The sequence below is a fragment of the Triturus cristatus genome, chromosome 7 (assembly GCF_964204655.1).
Source record: "Triturus cristatus chromosome 7, aTriCri1.1, whole genome shotgun sequence".
Taxonomy (NCBI): Eukaryota; Metazoa; Chordata; class Amphibia; order Caudata; family Salamandridae; genus Triturus; species Triturus cristatus.
In genome coordinates, this window is record NC_140590.1 from 741,956,521 (window position 1) to 741,975,162 (window position 18,642).

General features: G+C 45.6%; 1 protein-coding gene across 3 annotated transcripts in view; it reads left to right on the forward strand.

The window, feature by feature from the left end:
• Window positions 1-18,642, forward strand: part of CYTH1 (cytohesin 1) — a 765,922-nt gene that overhangs the window by 250,762 nt on the left and 496,518 nt on the right. The window contains exon 1 of one of the 3 annotated variants that reach the window (XM_085617469.1): window positions 12,294-13,180. The exons of the other annotated variants lie outside the window; for them this stretch is intronic. The gene's annotated coding sequence lies outside the window, so the exon portion shown is untranslated. Of the gene's footprint in view, window positions 1-12,293; window positions 13,181-18,642 lie in introns of those variants that run through there. 3 annotated transcript variants of the gene reach the window in all.

Consider the following 18,642-nt stretch of genomic DNA (forward strand, 5'->3'; position numbering starts at 1 on the left):
AATGATCGCCGCCAGCGGTTCCATCGCCAAAGCAAATAGTAGTGGAGAAGGCGGACAACCCTGACGGGTGCCCCTTTGGATGGAAAAGGACTCGGAGAGTACGCTGTTAATAAGGACCCGCACCCTGGGTTGGGAATAAAGAACCCGGACAATCCACTGTGTCAAACGCCTTTTCGAAGTCTATAAAAAATAGTGCCAGGTAGGGGGTAAGGCTATGACGGTGAGGGAGGGCAAGGTGGAGACGGCGTATACAATGCCGGGTCCCCCAACAGGGCATAAATCCACACTGGTCTAAGTGAACCAGGTCCTGTAGGTGGGGCCGGAGCCATTGAGCCACCACAGTGGCGAAGATTTTGATCTCAGTATTGATGAGCGAGATCGGGCGATAGTTGGCACAGTCAAGGGAGGGTGGATTTGTCTTGGGAAGAACCGTCAGGCCCAGGCGTCTTTCCGGAACGCAAAGTTGAGATGGCCCCGTGTATTTCTTCCGAAGTAACTGGGAGATCCAGAGACTCAGAAACTGTTCGGGATAGACTAGGCAAGTGGGTATGAGTCTCAGACAAAAAGGGAAGTCAGGGAGGACTGGGGCGGCCGGGCCGCATATAAGGCCGCATAGTAATGTGCGAAGGTTTGGGCAATGGCCAGAGACGTGACCCGGCAGGTGCCGGTCGCAGACCGAATTTCAGGAATTATACGAGCCGCTCTGGGGTATGACATCAAGTTGTGGAGCAATTTACCATTTTTATTGCCCCAACCGTATATACGGGCCACCGACGACTGCCAGAGCATCTTGGCAAAGTCCAGCGAGATTTGGGAGATCTCTTCTCGGAGGCGTGCGAGGCGCCGATCGGAGTTCCCCCCCCCACCGTCGGCGGCCAGGGCACTCTCCAACCGAGCCGCCTGCGCCTCTAGCCTCACGAGCCGAGCCAACTGTTCCGTACGTTTCGCCTGGACCAGGCCTCTCGTGACCCCCCGCACCACCGCCATTCCAGCCTCCCATAGGGGTCCCGGAGAAGAGACCAACCCCATATTGGTAGAGAAGTAGAGCTGCAGTTCCCGCCCGAGGGAGGATACGAAGTCGGCGTCTTCCAAGAACCAGGCGTTCATGCTCCAAACCGGGCGGGTGCTATAGCTGGAGGACCCGACGTGGAGGGAAATGGGGGAATGATCCGAGATTCCCCTGGGCAATATAGTGACCCCGGACAGCAGCTGACAGTCCATAGCCGGCAGGAGGAAGAGGTCAATACGAGAGTGGGTGTGATGGGCCACCGAAGTGTGGGTGTATTGTGCCTTCTGGGGGTGCCACACCCTCTAGGTGTCACAGAGACCCATGGCAGAGGACCACTCAGACAGGCGCCGTGCTGAGGCTATGCGGGGAGCTGAGGGAGTACCTGTTGTGTCACGCAAGGGTTGCAGGACGGCATTAAAGTTCCCCCCCCCCCCCCCCCACCACCACCATCAGACCCGGAGGGAAGGAGGAGAGGGCAGAGGTGAGGCTACGAAGAGTGGAGGCTAACGTGGCGGGGGGAATATACATGCAGAGGAGACTAAGGGGTTGCCCCTCAATCACGCCGGTCGGTGCTACGAATCGACCTTGCGGGTCCAGCTCAGCGTGAACAAGAGTGAAGGGGAGGCCGCGCCGCATCAGGATAGCAACCCCGCCCCCCCCCCCGAGAGCCCCGTGCAAAACCAGAGTGCCAGACCCTGTCAAAGCCATACCTGGCGAGGAAGTTACATTGGGAGCCTAGAAGGTGTGTCTCCTGCAAGAACAGGATATTGGGCGCATGGGCAGCAGTACGCTTGATACGGTCTAACAGGCCATTGACGTTCAGCAACTTCTATTTTTATTAACATTTTTTTGCATGAAGCAGGCCTGCTCATAAATTGTTTTATCATTATCCAGCTTGACAATTAAATAAAATGTAATTTGATTGTCTTGAATCCTTTAAAAACAGTATCGTTGGCTGCCCTCTCATGATTCACGATTCTCACCCTTTTCCCTGCACGCATTTAGGGAACTTGCATTCTTCTTGCTGTTAATGATGGTAATTTTTACAGTCTTTGTATCAAGCCCAACTTCTCCTTGGCCTTTTCAGCAAGCCTCTTTAATTCCCTTGAGTGTCAGATTCTTTTTGACGTAACACATTTCCTTTAATAAGATCAAGCTGCGACAAGCCTGTGATACAACAAGTAATTATTCTGTATCTCGGAGTCTTTTTTTCTCGCACCACCTTTTAAGCCTGGTGCTGATGAAGGGGAATGAACACGTGCTGAACACTGAAGCTTCTCAGCAACTCTTCATTTCCTCTGCATTCATTTTCAAAGAACTCCCTCTGGCTGGACATTTATCTGTTTGTATCATGTTTGGCTGTAGATACACTTGCTCTGCATACTTTTGCAATCTAGTGTTTGGCTCAACGATGCAAGTTGTTTTTCTTTGAAGACGTTTATTGAGTCAAAGGGTGTAGAGTGGCTCATCCTTTACCAGGTATTGTGCATGGGAATCGACTCCATTGTTAGATCGTTTTTTTTTTGCCATCAGGTTTGGGCATGTACCAACAGGGCTCTTGGATTGATATGCGCCATCTTTGTTCTTCGGGCCCTCATGGTTCAACCCTCCAATTCAGTCTATGAGAGACTTTTTTTTTATGGCCACTCCTCCATGCCGAAGCCCCACAGAGACCTTCTTGTGACACCAGGTCTCCGATTCTCGGGGTACCCACTCCCCTCAGGGCCATGTGCTCTCGGTTTTCAGTCTTGGACATTGGAGAATGCTGATGCGTGGTAAGTGATGGAATGGACACCCTTCAGAACATATTGTACAGGGAAGGGGACCCCCTGCTATTCCATACGGTACCTTACGGCAGGGAAAATGTAATTAGTGCACAAGGACTTAAGCTACCATAATATTTCCAAACAACTCGTATTACAGATATATATATACACACAAGGGCAGAAGGCAGATATATACTGCGTGTATCGTTACAAGCATTTTATTAATAATTAACATTCAATGGTCAATATACCAAAACTAGTAGATGAGCTCTTTAACAAAAATGGAAACTTACAGATCAATATTTATTGTAAAAAATCTTTGGATAATGCAATCGCACACCTTTCGCATCAACGTTCATTCTAAAACCACACACACACTAAAAAGCAGAGTGCAGATAAAATTGTTAAAATGTATTAGCAGTGGAATGTAACACCGAAGATATATAAAATTTGAAACTACAATCACTCTTTAAATGTATTAGTCCATTATGTTACTTATGAATGTTCGTATGGCTTGTATTCAAATATCTACGGGCGTTTCGTCATAGCGCCTTCTTCAGGAAAGCCACTTGCTAAATACGTAGCAGAATACTTGCAAAGACGATGAATATTGCCCTAAAACGCAAACTTATAACTAAAGGTTAAAAAATATACTGCGGTTTGTAACAATCGACCAAAACCAATCACCTTCACCAAGATTGTGAGAAGAAAATGTGTGTCCTAGCAATTACCGACTAGGCGAAGGCCCAGTGTGATGTGCTAAGATACTAAACCGGCCCAAGGTGAAGGAACAACCTGATGAGGAGAGGACAAAAGCACTTTGCCAGTTGGAAACACAATAAGGATTAGCAAAAATAAACCAACCTGATTTATGCCTGCTATTTTTAAACAGATACTTATATTGAACTAGTTCAATACTCATAAAGCTTTCTGACAATTCCTGTCGTGTAGGGGTTGGGCAAAATATTCCTGTCTGGAGGAAACACAGAGAGCACGTTTATTATGTAAAGTGCTAATGGGGTATCCTGTGAACAATGATGACCTGATTCTCATATACCGTTGGGGGCTCAATGATGATACTTGATGAGCATATATTTGAGACAATAGGTAAACTAAGTGCTACTCCTCAAAAAGCTAAAAGAAATGAAGGAATATACAGTTATATTCAGCGCTAGGCTGTATGGTGTCAACACTTACGACGAGGATAAAATACAACAATGAGTGATAAAGTTATCCAACTCTTGATGGCGGCGTTACAGGGGTGACTAAAATGGACCAAACTGCCCCTCGGGGATCTGCGGGTACAATGAATGTTGACGCGAAAGGTGTACGATTGATTTTTTTTTTTTAAAACCTATATTGATCTGTAAGTCTCCATTTTGGTTAAAAAGCAAATCTACTGTTTTTGATAATTGACCATTGAATGTTAATTGTTAATAAAAAATGATTGTGACCATACACGCTGTATTTTTCTGCCCTTGTGTGTGTATATATTTTTAATGTGAGTTGTTTGGAAATATTATGGTAGCTTAAGTCCCTGCAGACTGATTACATCATTCAGGAAATGCCCTTGATGCCACACTGAGTGTTTTTTGGGGCGATCACAATAGCGTATGCAACCTCGGTCTCTCTTGAGATCATAATGATGCAGAGAGTGTGTCAGTCTCTCCGTTTGGTGCAAAAATGTCCTTCATTATTGGAAAACCAGGCCCTGGGCCCACATCAGAATGCAGAAGCAGCCAGCCAAACACTCCCCAGACATCTTCGGGGAACCAGGTCTTCCAGCACTGAGATGAAGACGACGTAGAGTCTAAGGGCATTCCGCCTCATCAACCCAGCCTGGAAGTAATTGACTCTAGCGTGTCTGAAGCTGATGAAGAAGGGGCTTCAGCTACATCATTTAACACTGCCACCCCACACCCAGACTCGGGAGTAGGATTTAAACCAACACCCACACCTCATAAGAGAGAGCACTTTAAGCTGGAGAACTGCTCTTGAGAGAGTCGGGCATCCAGCCCTCTGCATAAGGAATAACCACTACAGGGCCTCTGCCGCCCTCAGGTTCTGGTCGGCTCTTAGAGAAAGCATTAAAGTCAAAACGAGATCCACCAAAGGACGTCGGCTCCCTTCGGCTTTCCGATCTGAAGATGGCTTCCTACATTGAGCCTCAACTCACTTCGAATCCGAAGGCACTGTCCACACCTTCACCATTTTTGGTATTGAAGTTGATGTCTGTATTGAGACCTCCATGGCTGAGCCAGATGACTCTGTATCCAATCCTTAAAAACCTCTAGGGAGAGCTTGACCAAAGACAAAAGTGGATATTCATTCACCCCTGTACAAGGAAGATTTGTACGAAAGTGTTCCACCCCCAAAGTCTGTGGACACCCTAACAAGAGAAACGGGGCTTGCCTTTAAAGAGGACCCTGCTCCACATATCTCTTCAGAGGCTACACCAATGCCCAAGAGTATCAGGGACATAGCTACTAGTCCACCTCCTTTCACCCCTACTCCCGCATCACTACCTCCTCCATTGACTCCCTTACATCCTCCTCTCCCATCACCCTCAACATTTCCACTCTCGGTTCTCCAGAATCCTACTCGGATGTGGATAATCCCTACACCCCTCCAAAGATTTATAAGGGTTCTATTCTATCCTCCGTTCAGGAACGACCTATAGTGGGACTATGACACTGATCCACCAGGGGATCCAGTCTTGGGTCACGTCCCAGTAAAGGCCCCCATTCTGCCCCTGGACGATTCTACAACTTATCACAGAGCAACATATGGAGTGGCTCCCCACCACAAGATATATATATATATATATATATATATATATCATTCAGTACACTTCTTATCTATGTTCAAGGGAATGTTTAAAGCATTGCTGAACAGGTCGAGACTAGGGTTGTGAGTCCGTCGGGGGAGATGGGAGAACTGATTCAGCAACTTCCTGGCCACTATATGCTGTACCCTTGACGCTGCTGACACGGCAGCTAGAGGAGTAAACACCTCCATCATAAACTGCTGTTACTCTTATCTTCACATATCTGACTTCAAGCCAGAGGTCCAGCAGCATCGATGGAGAGCAACTATTCGGACCCCAAGTTAATGAGATGCTAGAAAAATCAAGTAAGACATCAATATATCGGAAGTCTATGGGTGCCCTTCAGACCCCAGGTGACTAGGTGTCCTTTTATTAGCAGCAGTGTGGGGTAAGAGCCATAGCCATTTCCCCCTGAGCAAACACACACACACATATAGCAGAAGGTTCCGCAATCATACCACTGGTGTGATAGGGGCTATATTTATGGGGCATACAAGGGTAAATAAAAACTCTGAGGGTAGGGGGTAGAGAGGTCTCTAGTAAGGGAGCTCTACCTCTATGTAACGGTTTTTAAGTAAGTCTGTTGAGACAGCTAAACTACTTTTTAGTAATGCACAATATACACACCTCATATAGGAACTTTTGGTAAACAGCCTTCAACTATTTTTCTGTTAAGTTGTCATTCACACTTTGCTTCTGCGCTTCATAGCATGGGGTAGTTCACTTCAGCCCATGGCTCCCCTTTGGCTAAATGACGACATTTTGCTTCTGCAGTGAGTCACTAAATAAATACTGCTCTTAGGTGCCAGGGCCCGTGCCATAAGATTTTCTTTCATGTTTTTTTTTTATTTCATTTTTTGGGGGTGACTGAGAGCTTCTTCCACACTAATCCCGGACCATTTTGGTCTCTTCATGTGTGCTGCATCCTACACTTACTTTCCAAATGGTTGATCACGTTGTAGCACAAAATATAATGTTATTTAACAAGAAGGGTCAAGGCACACAAGTCCTGCACTCGTCAACACGGAGTGGTAAGAGTAAGAATTGAATATACAGTGGTGCAATAAACCAGAGATGTGACCCTCCTACACTTCTATAAGGGAATCGCTTCCCAGGACAGACATACACAAGAGTGGTTTAGCACCCAACTTAAAGATCAATTGTACATATAACAGAATTTTTTTGTCCATAGTACACAAATAGGAATGATAAGACAATGTCATCTCAATGAACAAATGTGAAAGTCGTTCCTTGTTCCAAACAATCTTTATTCGTCAGTTTTTCTTAAAATCACAGCATGCAATTAGTAGCCAACACGTTTCGTCCACCTGGGACTTCTTCAGGGCTACAAAATATATAGAAAAACTTAATCACAATATATTTACAAAAGTTAGAAACTAGATCTATTTACACTATACATTAAACCAGATGCTACATAATATATCAGTCAGATGTCTAAACTTAATGTATTCCCTTAATTACTCATTTGTTCACTTGAGAATCTGTATGAGAGTACCCAACAGTAGCTTACATAGACTGTACATGTACTTACACAGGGAGAGAAACAATAACACACATGATAAATCACATCGATCATTGCAGAGACTGTCTCACGCAAAAAGCAAGGTAATCATACATATAAAAAAATATAATAAGTAATATCCAGAAACATTCAAAGATGGCCGCCATTAAGCGCGCATTGGTACATGTGTCCGTAAGCTTGCACTCTGTCATGAGAAAGAACAAACCTGTGTGTAACGTCTTGTGGGCAGGGGCACACTTGGTATCTGAAATACCTGCCTCTAGGCACCTGCGAAAAGAGATGACCGATGAACACTTAACTACAATTGAGTGTTGCTAAATGACAGGACCTCTTGCTTCGATCACTGAAAGCGAACAGGCCTTTAGTCTCTCTCTCGATGCCATATCGTCCAGGATTGAGACTGTGTGCCTAGACAGACACTAAGAGTCCTAATGCCTGAGGATACATTTCTTTGCACACAGAGGGAGGCTGAATAGAGTCCTTGTTGCAAATAATGTTTTTATTTTTGGGCCCATATGTCTACAGAGGGAAACTGACAGGAGTTATATTGACCTCAGTTGAAACACCTTGCGTCCCAAATGGTCGCAACATAGCTGCACCTCCCCCTACCACCCCCCCTTAGCCCCTTGTGACCCTCACAGGTTAGTAGCGCGCTTTATAAACCCTCGATTGCTTGATTGATTGAGTGTTGAAATTAGCATGGTGTTATGTTGCTCCACATTATACACAGAGTTCGGACTGATGAGACTGCTATGAGATTATCACTATGTCACCAAGAAGGTGAGGATGGAAATGCAATCCGAGTGTTATAGTTAAGTGAACTTGATGAATGACTGTTAAAGAGACATCGGAGAACGGCCATGAATGAGAATTCATGTTGTGATTTTAAAGAAGTTAGGTTGTGAACGCGGAGGAAGTTGAGTGGTGAAAGAGTAATCGGAGAGTGAAATTGAAGAAAAAAGGGGAGGGTAACACTTGTGACAGTGTTAACAAGCATTTGCAATGCAATCTGTCTTGCCTTTGGAACCTTATATGTATTTAGCTATGCAGCATATAAGCCTGGGTGCTGAAACATCTACTGTTCTTTAAATTGGTGAAAAGTACGCACAAAACTGCATGACACGCCAGGTATGGGAACACATTGAGAGAAATATTGCCTTTCAGCGGGATATGGTATACTCCAAAGCTCTGTTTTTAATATAAAATCAGGGCCTTCTGTGATCGTATCAATGAAAATACAAGATTTGAAAAAAATATTGTCTACGGTGCTCGTGGAAATCAATTTCTATGGACTGGAATCTAGAGAATGCTAAAGTGATTCTGGTATTTTACTGACCTCTACTGGTCCTTTTTAGGTCTCGCCTGAGACAGCGCTTTAGCGCTGCTCTCGCGAGAGCTTTTGTAAAAGGGGGATCTGGAAGTGCAAACTAGTGCTTTTCAGGCCTCCAAATACAGTGCATGTGCGCCGGGCGCGCGCACCATTTGGCAGCCTGAAAAGCACTGCCTGATCACGTTCGCGGCCGCTTTGATGTCCTCAGTGAGCCGCGCGGCCACTGAGGACATCAAAGCGGCCGCGCACACCATTTGCCACCCCCTTCCTGCTTGTTTTTTTCTGTCGGAAGCAGCCTTGTTTATGTGACCTTTCATCAAGTTATCTGCTTGTATGTCAGTTATCTGCCTATGTGGGTTGTTATCAGTTTTCAGGTCAGTTGTCTGCCTTCAACCGCCCTCGATTGACATGCAGATAATTTACAAACCGCATACCAGGGTCAGCATGCTACCTCGGCAAGCTGACATTTGGGATAGGGAGAGCTCATTTCAGGCGTTTGATGTCTGTGTTCCTGAAAGATAAACTCCAGAAGGGGGCGTGGTGTTGCCAAAGGCTCTTTGATGACCCCATGCCGTAGTCACGCCTAATTGGCACCTCTCAACCAGAAACTCTTTAGCAGCACGCAGCGCCTGACACATTCCCCCAAAACACTTGAATCTGCGCATGATGACTTCCAGATTGGTGCATGGTTTTTAGCATTCTTCAGCATTTAAAGGCAGCAGAACTTCCGCTTCTGGGGATTATCTGAAATACGGTGTATATATCATATCCGGACAGTTTCATGTGTGCCTATTTTATGTGCAAACGGTTATGTTATCGCATGAGGTAGTCCAGACTATAGGATGCAGAGGAGTTACTGTTATGCGTGTTGTTAGTGCTGTGCTGCACCTTTTCTGCTGGAATGAGAGAAACTCTGTCTGCTCCATGACACATATGTACTTCCTATGTCTACATAAGATAAACCAGCACCCATTCTGTACTCGTATTACCTGAATCGCGCCTCCTTTTCATATTTCATAATCTTTAATGCACCAGTAATTTGTTAATATCGAACTTTCACCGAGAGAACCTATAAGTAGTTTGACCTATTTTCATGCTTCTCTCATTCCTTATGTAATTTACTTAGCTCTATTGTAAAGCGCTCTGACACCTCTGGGTAAAGATTGCGCTATATAACAAGCATTTGCAATGCAATAGGTCTTGCAGTTACGCGAGTTTGAGCTATTGACATTGTAAATAACAATGCCTTTTATTTATGTTTTTAAAAAGAAAACAAAAATAAAAGGCATTGTTATTTGCAATGTCAATAGCTCAAACTCGCGTTAATGCGAGACCTATTGCAAATGCTTGTTTTATTAAGACAGTTTAATAGAGGCAGTTGAACAGAAAAAAAAAGTCCCTAAGTGGAAGCAGACCAGTCCTAGGGCTGATCTCCAGAGCCCACAAAGTACATACACATATAAGTATATACCCAATATACAAGTATATACTAAAGTATATACGAGGTCTCGAATGCTCGACCTAATAATATACAAGTATATACTAAAGTATATACAAGAGGTCTCGAATGCTCGACCTACAAATACAGGGGTGAAGGTGTAAGAGAAGTGAGGGTGATAGTAAAAGAGAACTACTTGAATGACCTGAAAAATAAATCAGTCTATTATAGTAAAATTGAAATAAAGGACAGAGGAAATAAAAAATCTGGGGTGACAGTGGAAGAAATTTGGATGACAGCAACAGAAAAGGGATGTTAAGAGAGGTGTATAAGAATCCCATATCATAAAACAAATAATGTTGGTGCAAAAGTGCCCTGTGTAGAGTTTAAGTCCGACTTTCCCCCTTCTGTTAATTATGACGCGTTTGAGCTATGGCCATTCTCTGATTAGGCCATGCCCTGCCCTTATCCCTTCTATAATATACCCTACCCCTCTTTTTGCCACCTATTTTGTCCACCCCCACCCAGGCACAACTATTGTGGGGAAAGCCTCCCAGCAAAACTAGTCCTCATGAACGGTACAAGGATAACTGGAGGATGAGGACAAGCAACAAGACTTCTCACGAGTCTTGAGTGTTTCAGTGCTGCCTTTGAAAATAAAGTGCACTCACAGGGGCCTCTATACTGTCATGATGGCCTGTATTTAATCAGGTGGCTGTCAGAGATGCCTTAAAACAGTACTGCAGGCTTTTGCACAGTCCGGAGGGAACCTTGTTTTGGTTGAGGTCTTTGTGCCGACATGGGACTTTTCTTTATTAACAGTATTTGTTACATGGCAACGAGTGCATTTGAGCAAGTACAAAGTTACGTACACAGTGAAAAGTGTCTTTACACTGTTATGTAGTTAGTTGAGAAAAACCCATTATACATTCACTTTGGCCGGTATCAGTTAAGTTGGACATTTTGAGGATAATTTATTTTAAAATGGATGCTTTTGTGAGTACACAGGGGTTTCAAGCGTCAAAATGTGTTTTGTTCGTTAGGGTATGTGTGTTATATAGTCAGTAAATAATAAGCAATTATACAGCCATCGGAGACTTTATTCCCTGGCTGACAGAGTTGCCTGGCCATACTAATCGCAGTGTGATGCTATATAAATGTCTTTTAATATGTAACTTAATCAAATGTGTGTGCGTGTGTCGATACATTAGGACGCACTAGAGTCATAAGGGTCTTCAGATATTGAAAAATGTCGGTATTCAATTACAAGGAGGGGTTCTATAGCCATACGTTCCGTTGCACTGTCACTGTTGTATAGGCATGATGATTTGTATACAGTCACAGGGCCCAGTAGGCAGTGACAAGGTTCTTTACACAATACTTTTGTGCTCTATAATCACGTGGTCTGTTTTACAAACAACACGACACTTAATGCAGTCATGCCAGATTTAAACCAGCGACCCAGCCTTCATACAATTTTGAGGGGAGGTTTAGGATATTCCGGGCAACGTTATACATTTTCAGGAATATTTTTTATAGTCACGGGGAGTAGGTCTTGTCTGAATAGGGCATTTATACAGTGACGGAGCCCGTTTTACGGGGAAAGCGGCTTACGCTGCTGCGGGTGCCTTGTGCAGTCACAAAAGCCGTTATGCAATCATGAAATACTTTACATTCACCGAGTCCATTAAGCAGTGTCACAGGCGGTGATAAGCTCACATTGGCATTCTGACAGTCAAGGTGGCCGTTGTACAGTGATGGGAATGAAATACTTTTTTTTTTTTTTTTTGCGCGTTATTCTGATCATGTCCCCAGCTGTTTGCCTATTGGTTGTTGTTTTCCCCAGTAAACGTGCCATAGGTCTAACTCCAGTACGTCATGTTTTATTTATATTCCGTAGAGATGGAAATGTATAATATTCATTCTAATTCTTATAGTTATTTATCAACATCGCTTTATAACGCGTTGATAACTAAAGTCTCACACTTGATTAAATAAACCGATCAAGTCTTTCAGGTCCAAGCGAATCTCAGGTGCATGCGTCCACTGCTGTATTTTTCCTTAAATCCGAGCAGATTACCTACAAACTACCCAGGTCTCAGTAGCAGGTGCATGAGCCCACTAACTGCCAGGGCACCATCGGCTGTGTAAGCCCGCCCACGCGGGAAGTAGGGCATCGCCGTGTCCTTCTGATCCACTGCGCCAAGGGTTAATGTGCCTCGGGCAGCTGTTGCTGGACCTGGCGGCTCTCTGTGGGACTGCCATAGGCCTGTGAGGGGAGACGGGAAAGCTGAGCAAGCTCCTGCAGCCCCCTCCCCCTCCCCCCCCCCCCCCAACTCCGTCCTGGGTGGGAGGGAGAGAGAGGAGGAGTCCGGGTTCTGCTGTCATGATGAGGACTCTGAGCATGTCGGCGTAATAGGCTGCCTACCTCTCTTCCATTCTCAGCCGAGAGAGACCTGGCATGGAGGAACGACAGCAGGGACGAACGACAGGACCGGGAATCATGGACTTGGGATTGGTACCATCCTTGGCTGTTTTAATTTTATTCGGCCTCCGTGGCAGAAAAAGCCTGGCCTGAAAAGAGGACCCGGAATTAAAAGACGTGAAGAGGCAAAGGAGACTAACAGCGGCTTATACTGAGGAATCCTCACCGGCGGCGAGGACCGAGTCCGAGCCGTAAACCAGAACAACAACGAATCCCGTGGATGGGCGCGAGGACCAGGTACCGAAGAACACACCCGGGCATAGAGCCAGCAGATTATCCGCCTTGGAGTGCGGAGAGTGAGACCGAAACAACGGAAGGAGCCGGGTGTAGGGGCCCAAGTCGTCTGCGAGAATCGGAGCGAAGGCCAAAGCTTAACTAGTAATAGTGCACTTGAAGCGGCTTGGAGGAGGTACCGACGCCTGGAACAGGGACATACAGGGCGAGGAGTCAGAGTTAGCAGGGGACATCCGCCGCGTTAACTGGGCCCAGCTTCTGTCCCCGCCAGGCTTTGGTGACAGACGCATGCTGCTTCACTAATCGATAACTTGCACCCCGCGAGGAGCGCACCTTGCTTCTCTCCCCCTTAGTCTGCCCCACGGCTCATCACGGGAGTCTCTATTCTGTCGCTTTCATGCTCCGGACTCGGGCCGTTTCCCATTCATGCCCGACATGGCATATTGGACCAATGCCTGGGTTGCTTCTGGCATCTGATGTGTAGGGTCACGCGGCTACAGCAGGGATTCCGGAGGACGTGGATGAAGCTACGAGGTCGAACGTCTTTGGTAAGTTTTTTCATCGGGATGTAGGGTTTTGCCCGCAGCCGCTGGAATGTGGTCTGGGCTCGACATAGACAATAACTTTTCATGGTTTAGAGAACGATAACTGGCCACTTTCAGTATGTGAATCAAGTACCCACCTTCCAGGTAGCAGAAGCCACTAGCCAACTTCCAGGTAGAGTTGCCCTGAATCCACCTCCTAGAGGCATTGACGAAGCGACATTGCTAGGCCACCTTCCAGGACATAGCTACAATGCAGTATCATCAAGCTTTTTGCTGGCAAGCCACTTCAACTAGCCAATCAACAATACACCTTCCAAGTAAGGGGGTGATGAGCCACCTTCATGGATGGCACATCTACAAGCTGTCTCCCAATTTCTTCTTTTCAAGTTAACGCATCAGTACTAACATTCCGGTTAGAGATCTCGATATCTACCAGTCGCTTCTTATACCTTATTTGTAGCCAAGATCATGCGCAACCGTCAAGTTGATGGTCCTGACAGAACGCCATCCCATCTGTGTTGTGGCCTCTGGTGATTTAAAGATGGTTGTGCTGGCGTGCAACACTGGGCACGGAATATGAGTAAGTAAAATACACCATTGATTCAGAGAAGTAGCTCCTTCTCAATGTCTAGGTAGCTATACCTTATCTGGCCTTGTTCTCATCACCCACAGATTGTGTTCCAGTGGCAGATTGGTAGGGATGGCTAGATGCATTTGCCATGCCTTGCCTGCCTAGAAGTCAATTGGCAAAAAGGCAGCAGTTGTATTACCCCAGTAGACAATACATGTGATATCTGCCCGAGTTACAAGGATGCAGTGAAACTGCTTTATTTTTCTCTGTGATTCTATCAGCAGATTGTGAGAACGCCAAGCCCTGCCACGTAAGGGTTTTCACGATGGCAACCTTTCTGCATCTGAACATACACAGCTGTTGCAAGGCACAGCTCCTTCCTTTCTCCCTCAGCATCCCAATCTTCCAGCTTATAAACTTGATACACAGAATACAAGTGAAGAACATTCTATAGTTCGTATACACAACATTAAAACTACTATAAAACACATTACTACAGCCCTCCAGGCACCAACATCTACCATAGGTCTTTAGCTAGATGCCTAGTGGTTGCTTGGGGTCCGAGCTAGAGCAGCAGGGTGCAAACTACACCCTGGAGTACATGCACAGTTGGATGGTAATGTTTTCGATTAACAGGCAATTGCTGGTATAGTATCAAATGCATGGGTTGGATTGATTTGTCTAGGTTGTGATACAAAGGTCAGTGGTAGCAGGGATGTAACACATTTTGTGTGTAGTGGGATGGTGTAATGGAGTCTGGTGCTAGGTAAACGTTGTATCTCAAGGGATTGTGGTGTATTATTTGGCATCAGGAATGGTGTGTGTGAGATGTGATATTGAGTGCTGGGGTGTAGTATCCGTTTTTGTGCATGTGTTGTGGGGATGGTTATCAGCATTTGGGACCGCTATGTGATGTAGGTGGTATTTTTGAATGTGGTACCAAGCAATCTGTTTATTATGGGGGAGATGGTGTACTAGGACCTAGTACATTGTTGTTAGAATGAGATTGGACGAATGTCCAGACAGAGCACATAATGGAGGATTGATATTAGAACATTGTTCAAGGCAAGGAGTGCTGATTGGGAAGGATGTCCTAGAATGCCTGGTGGGCTCAGGCTTGGTTAAAGAGGGATTCATGTGTGTCCCCTGTAGTGGATGTGTGTGTTGGTGTGCAGTGAGCTCTGGCAGGGGTTAATGTTGATGTGGGTGGATTCTTAATGTTGAAGTTGTAGTTGCCTGAGGCAGTCTGGAGTTGTGATTGCCTGGACCCATCCTGCCAGAGCTAGGGATGGTTTTGATATAGCCCTTGCAAAGTTTGGTTTGGACAGCTTCCCTCTGTAAACTTATATGGGCCCCAAAAAACATTATTTGCAAAAAGGAGTCTCTGCAGCCTCCCTCTGCGTGCACAGAAATGTATCCTCCTCACGCTGTAGGAGTCTTAGTGTCTGTCTAGGCACACCGTCTCAATCCTGGCCTATATGGCAAGGCTCTAGGATGGGCTCTGGCAGGATTGCAGTTGTTGTGGAGTAGGATGGGTTATAGCAGTATTGGTGATTGTCATTTGTTGGGGTTTAGTACGGTTGGAGTTGGTATGGGGTTTCCACTTAGCCTGCAGTACTGTTGATGAGGGTTCTGGTATGGTTGGTGTGATGGGTACTTGTATTTTGGAGTTGCTTTAGGGGAACTGTGGTTCTCTTTAGTTAGGCTTTCATAGTCGTATGAGGTGTACTCTAGGGGTCAACTATACATCTTCCAAGTAGAGGGATCAGCAAGGCATCTGCATTCATGCCTCGTCCCCCAACTAGTGCAAAGCCCTCCATGCATACCTACATGAAGCTGAGCTAGGAATGGATGACTGCCTGATGCTTGAAGTGGTTCTTAACTAGGAATTGGGCCTGCACTATATGCATCCCATTAGTTCGAAATGTATCAGTGGAGACTGTGGTGTGGTTGCAAGTAGTGCCTGTGTGTGCATGTTATTATAGGTTATGTAGTAGCATATAAAATCACGAACGGGGTATGTGATACTGGATGGTGTGCTGGTATAAAGTACATGCACATGTGTGTGTGCTTGTGAGATAGAGGTGGGGGTGGTGTTCTGGTCGTTGGTGCTAGCATGCTGTGTGAGATGGTGTACTGGAATGCTGGAACCGGAACTAGAAAGTTGTTTGTTGGCATGTTGTACGGGAACGTGCTATGGTGCTATGAAGGTTAGAGTATGTGGAGATATTGCGAGAGGCCAGGTGCACTGGAACTTGCTTCTTAGCAGGGTATGTAATGGACGATTGTTACTTAGAACGTGGCACAAGGCAACATCGGTTTTGAAAATGGTGGGCTCAGGCTGAATCACAGTTTATTTTTTATATGTTAGGCCAGTTGCAGGATTGTGCTTTGTGGTGTGGTGGACTCAGTCAGCGATGTAACTGATTTCTGGCAGAGTCGGAGATGTGGTTAGTGTTTTGCGGGTTTGGCATGCCGAAGTCTGATTGATAAATGGTGGATTGTGGACCCCTACTTTTGGGATGAAGGAGGGATGTGCCTTGATAGCAAAACCACCCTTCTATGATCACCAAAATTCTATGAGAAATTTGTGTGTTGGTCTTACCAGGACCAGTTTTCTAAAGGCAGAGATAAAGGAGGTAATATATATATGAGGCCCATCAAATATCTTTTGATGGCACCGTTGGTGGTGGAGAAGGGTTACTCAGACCGGCTTCAGTTGGCCTTACAGTGAAGTATGTTTTTCCAGATGGCGACTTGCACCCTCGTGTCATCCATGTATGCAAAAAGGTTATGACATTATCTACTAAGTCCAGTGGCTTTACTATACTGAGTTCTGGTGAATGATTTCCATTCAAGCACGAGAACTGCTACATTCTCTGAGGAGAGGCATAGCAAAGATTAACTGCTCAGGAACCATACATTCAAGCTGACCTGTGGCAGAGAGAACTGCTGCACTCCCGTTCCTCCACGGGAAGGACGTCTTAGTTCTAGGAAAGGTAGATGTGAAGATGGAGCAGGTCTGAGAAACAGACTTGGCAAGGCCTAGTTAGCGACTTCATAATAATTAAGGACCCTGGACTTTCACTGTATTTCTGGAGGGCTCTTGATTGGATCCCTGGCCCATCCAAGAGTGTTTGCTGTTGATCAGGTGTGTTTTAACCAAGGCGTAACCAGGAACTCGGTCACGCCGCCGATATGGCGGTGGTGCCGGTCCCCGGTGGGATTTTCCAGCGGGGAGGGGGTGGGAGCGGCAGTAGAGTCTCTTCTTTGCCGCTCTGTCCTCACAGCACCTCGCCAGTGCACACGGATGGCTGCTGTAGCCTCGGTTTTTTCTTTCCCCACCCACCATCCCCTAAAGTAGCGAGGTTGTTATGAATTATTTCGTTAGGCATATACTTCATAGTTGAGTTGCTCAAAAAGTCTTTGTAGGTATTTCTCTGGTTACATATTAGTGAAAAAAAATGTCTGTGGGATTAGGTTTCCTTTTTCAGGTAAAGTCATTTAACAAATGTCGTATTTTATGTCTGAGTATCCTTGGTCTGTGGTAAGGTCATGATTGATACGTCTAATTTTACATCTCTTAGTAGACATCCCATTGGTTAATGGGGACGCCTGGGCGGGGGAAAAGTGGTTCCTCATCACACTCCAGGGGGCGCTCGCAGCTGGAAGGGTGCAGGGGGTTGGGAGTTCCGCTTCTGGTGGCAGCTTGGGCCAACCCCTGCACAGACGCATTGGGCGCCAACATGGCATTACATGCATAATAGCCAGGGGCTAGGGAGTTTCCGCTTCCGGTATGCAGCTTGGGCCAACCCCTGCGCAGACGCATTGGGCGCCAACATGGCATAACATACATAACATCAGCCCCTGGGAGTAAAGTTGGAAAGGTGTAGGGGGTGCCCGCAAAAAGTCTGCTGGGCACACAGGCCTCCTGCGCAAGGTCACGCCGGTAAACAGGGACCTGTCAATTACTGGGGAACAATCATGACCTTGCACGTAGGCTCATCCAGGATACGCAGAAAACAAATGTACATGGTCCAGTTTAAGTTAGGTATGGTTATGTATCAGATTCATGTTAAGGATAGCCGTAAATCATGTAAAAAAAACTGTATGACAAACGTGAGTGAATATGTTGCTGTTTTCTGCGTAAAAAGTTTTAAAAAATAATTTGAATTTTGATTTATGTTTCATTATGTTTTATTATTTTTAATAAAATACTGCCGGGGTTTTTTACCCCAATCCAAAACGAATTGAATTGTGTTGGATGTATTACTATCGATACCTCGGGAGAGAGAGGTATCATATGTGGGGGGTAACTGACCAATACATGTGAGGGGAATCTGCAATACCAGGCCATATAAAGGCTCCTATTGCTGGACAGTGCCTGGCCTTGAAGATAGGGTACAGGGATTTCAAGAGAACTATTAACTTGTATCGAGTGGTGACCCATGCTCATGCTGCCTCCTCTGGTATGGTCAGTGCCAGAAATGGAAGCCAATGCTATTTTGTAAAGATCATTCTTACAGAGCTATCGGCATCTGGCAGATTGTGAGGATTAGGTTCTTCGCATAGAAGATGTCTGGGATTTTGTCTGTATGAGTCATCATCACTCTTGTTTTCTCCACTGACAAGAAGGCTTTCAGTGAGAGCAAGACTGACTTCAACTCCAACACATTTATATCCAATATCACAACCTGGCAAGCATTGGCAAAGCCAATAGATCTTGCCTATGCAAGAGATTCTGGCTTTGCTAATGTGTTTTAGCAATGTTGTACACCAGCGTGGCTAATAGTAGCGCAGAGGAGAGTGTCGTGGAGTGTTGTAGAGTGGAATGGCAAAGAGTGTTGTAGAGTGGCAGAGAGTGTCATGTAGTGGAATACGATGGAGTCGCAAT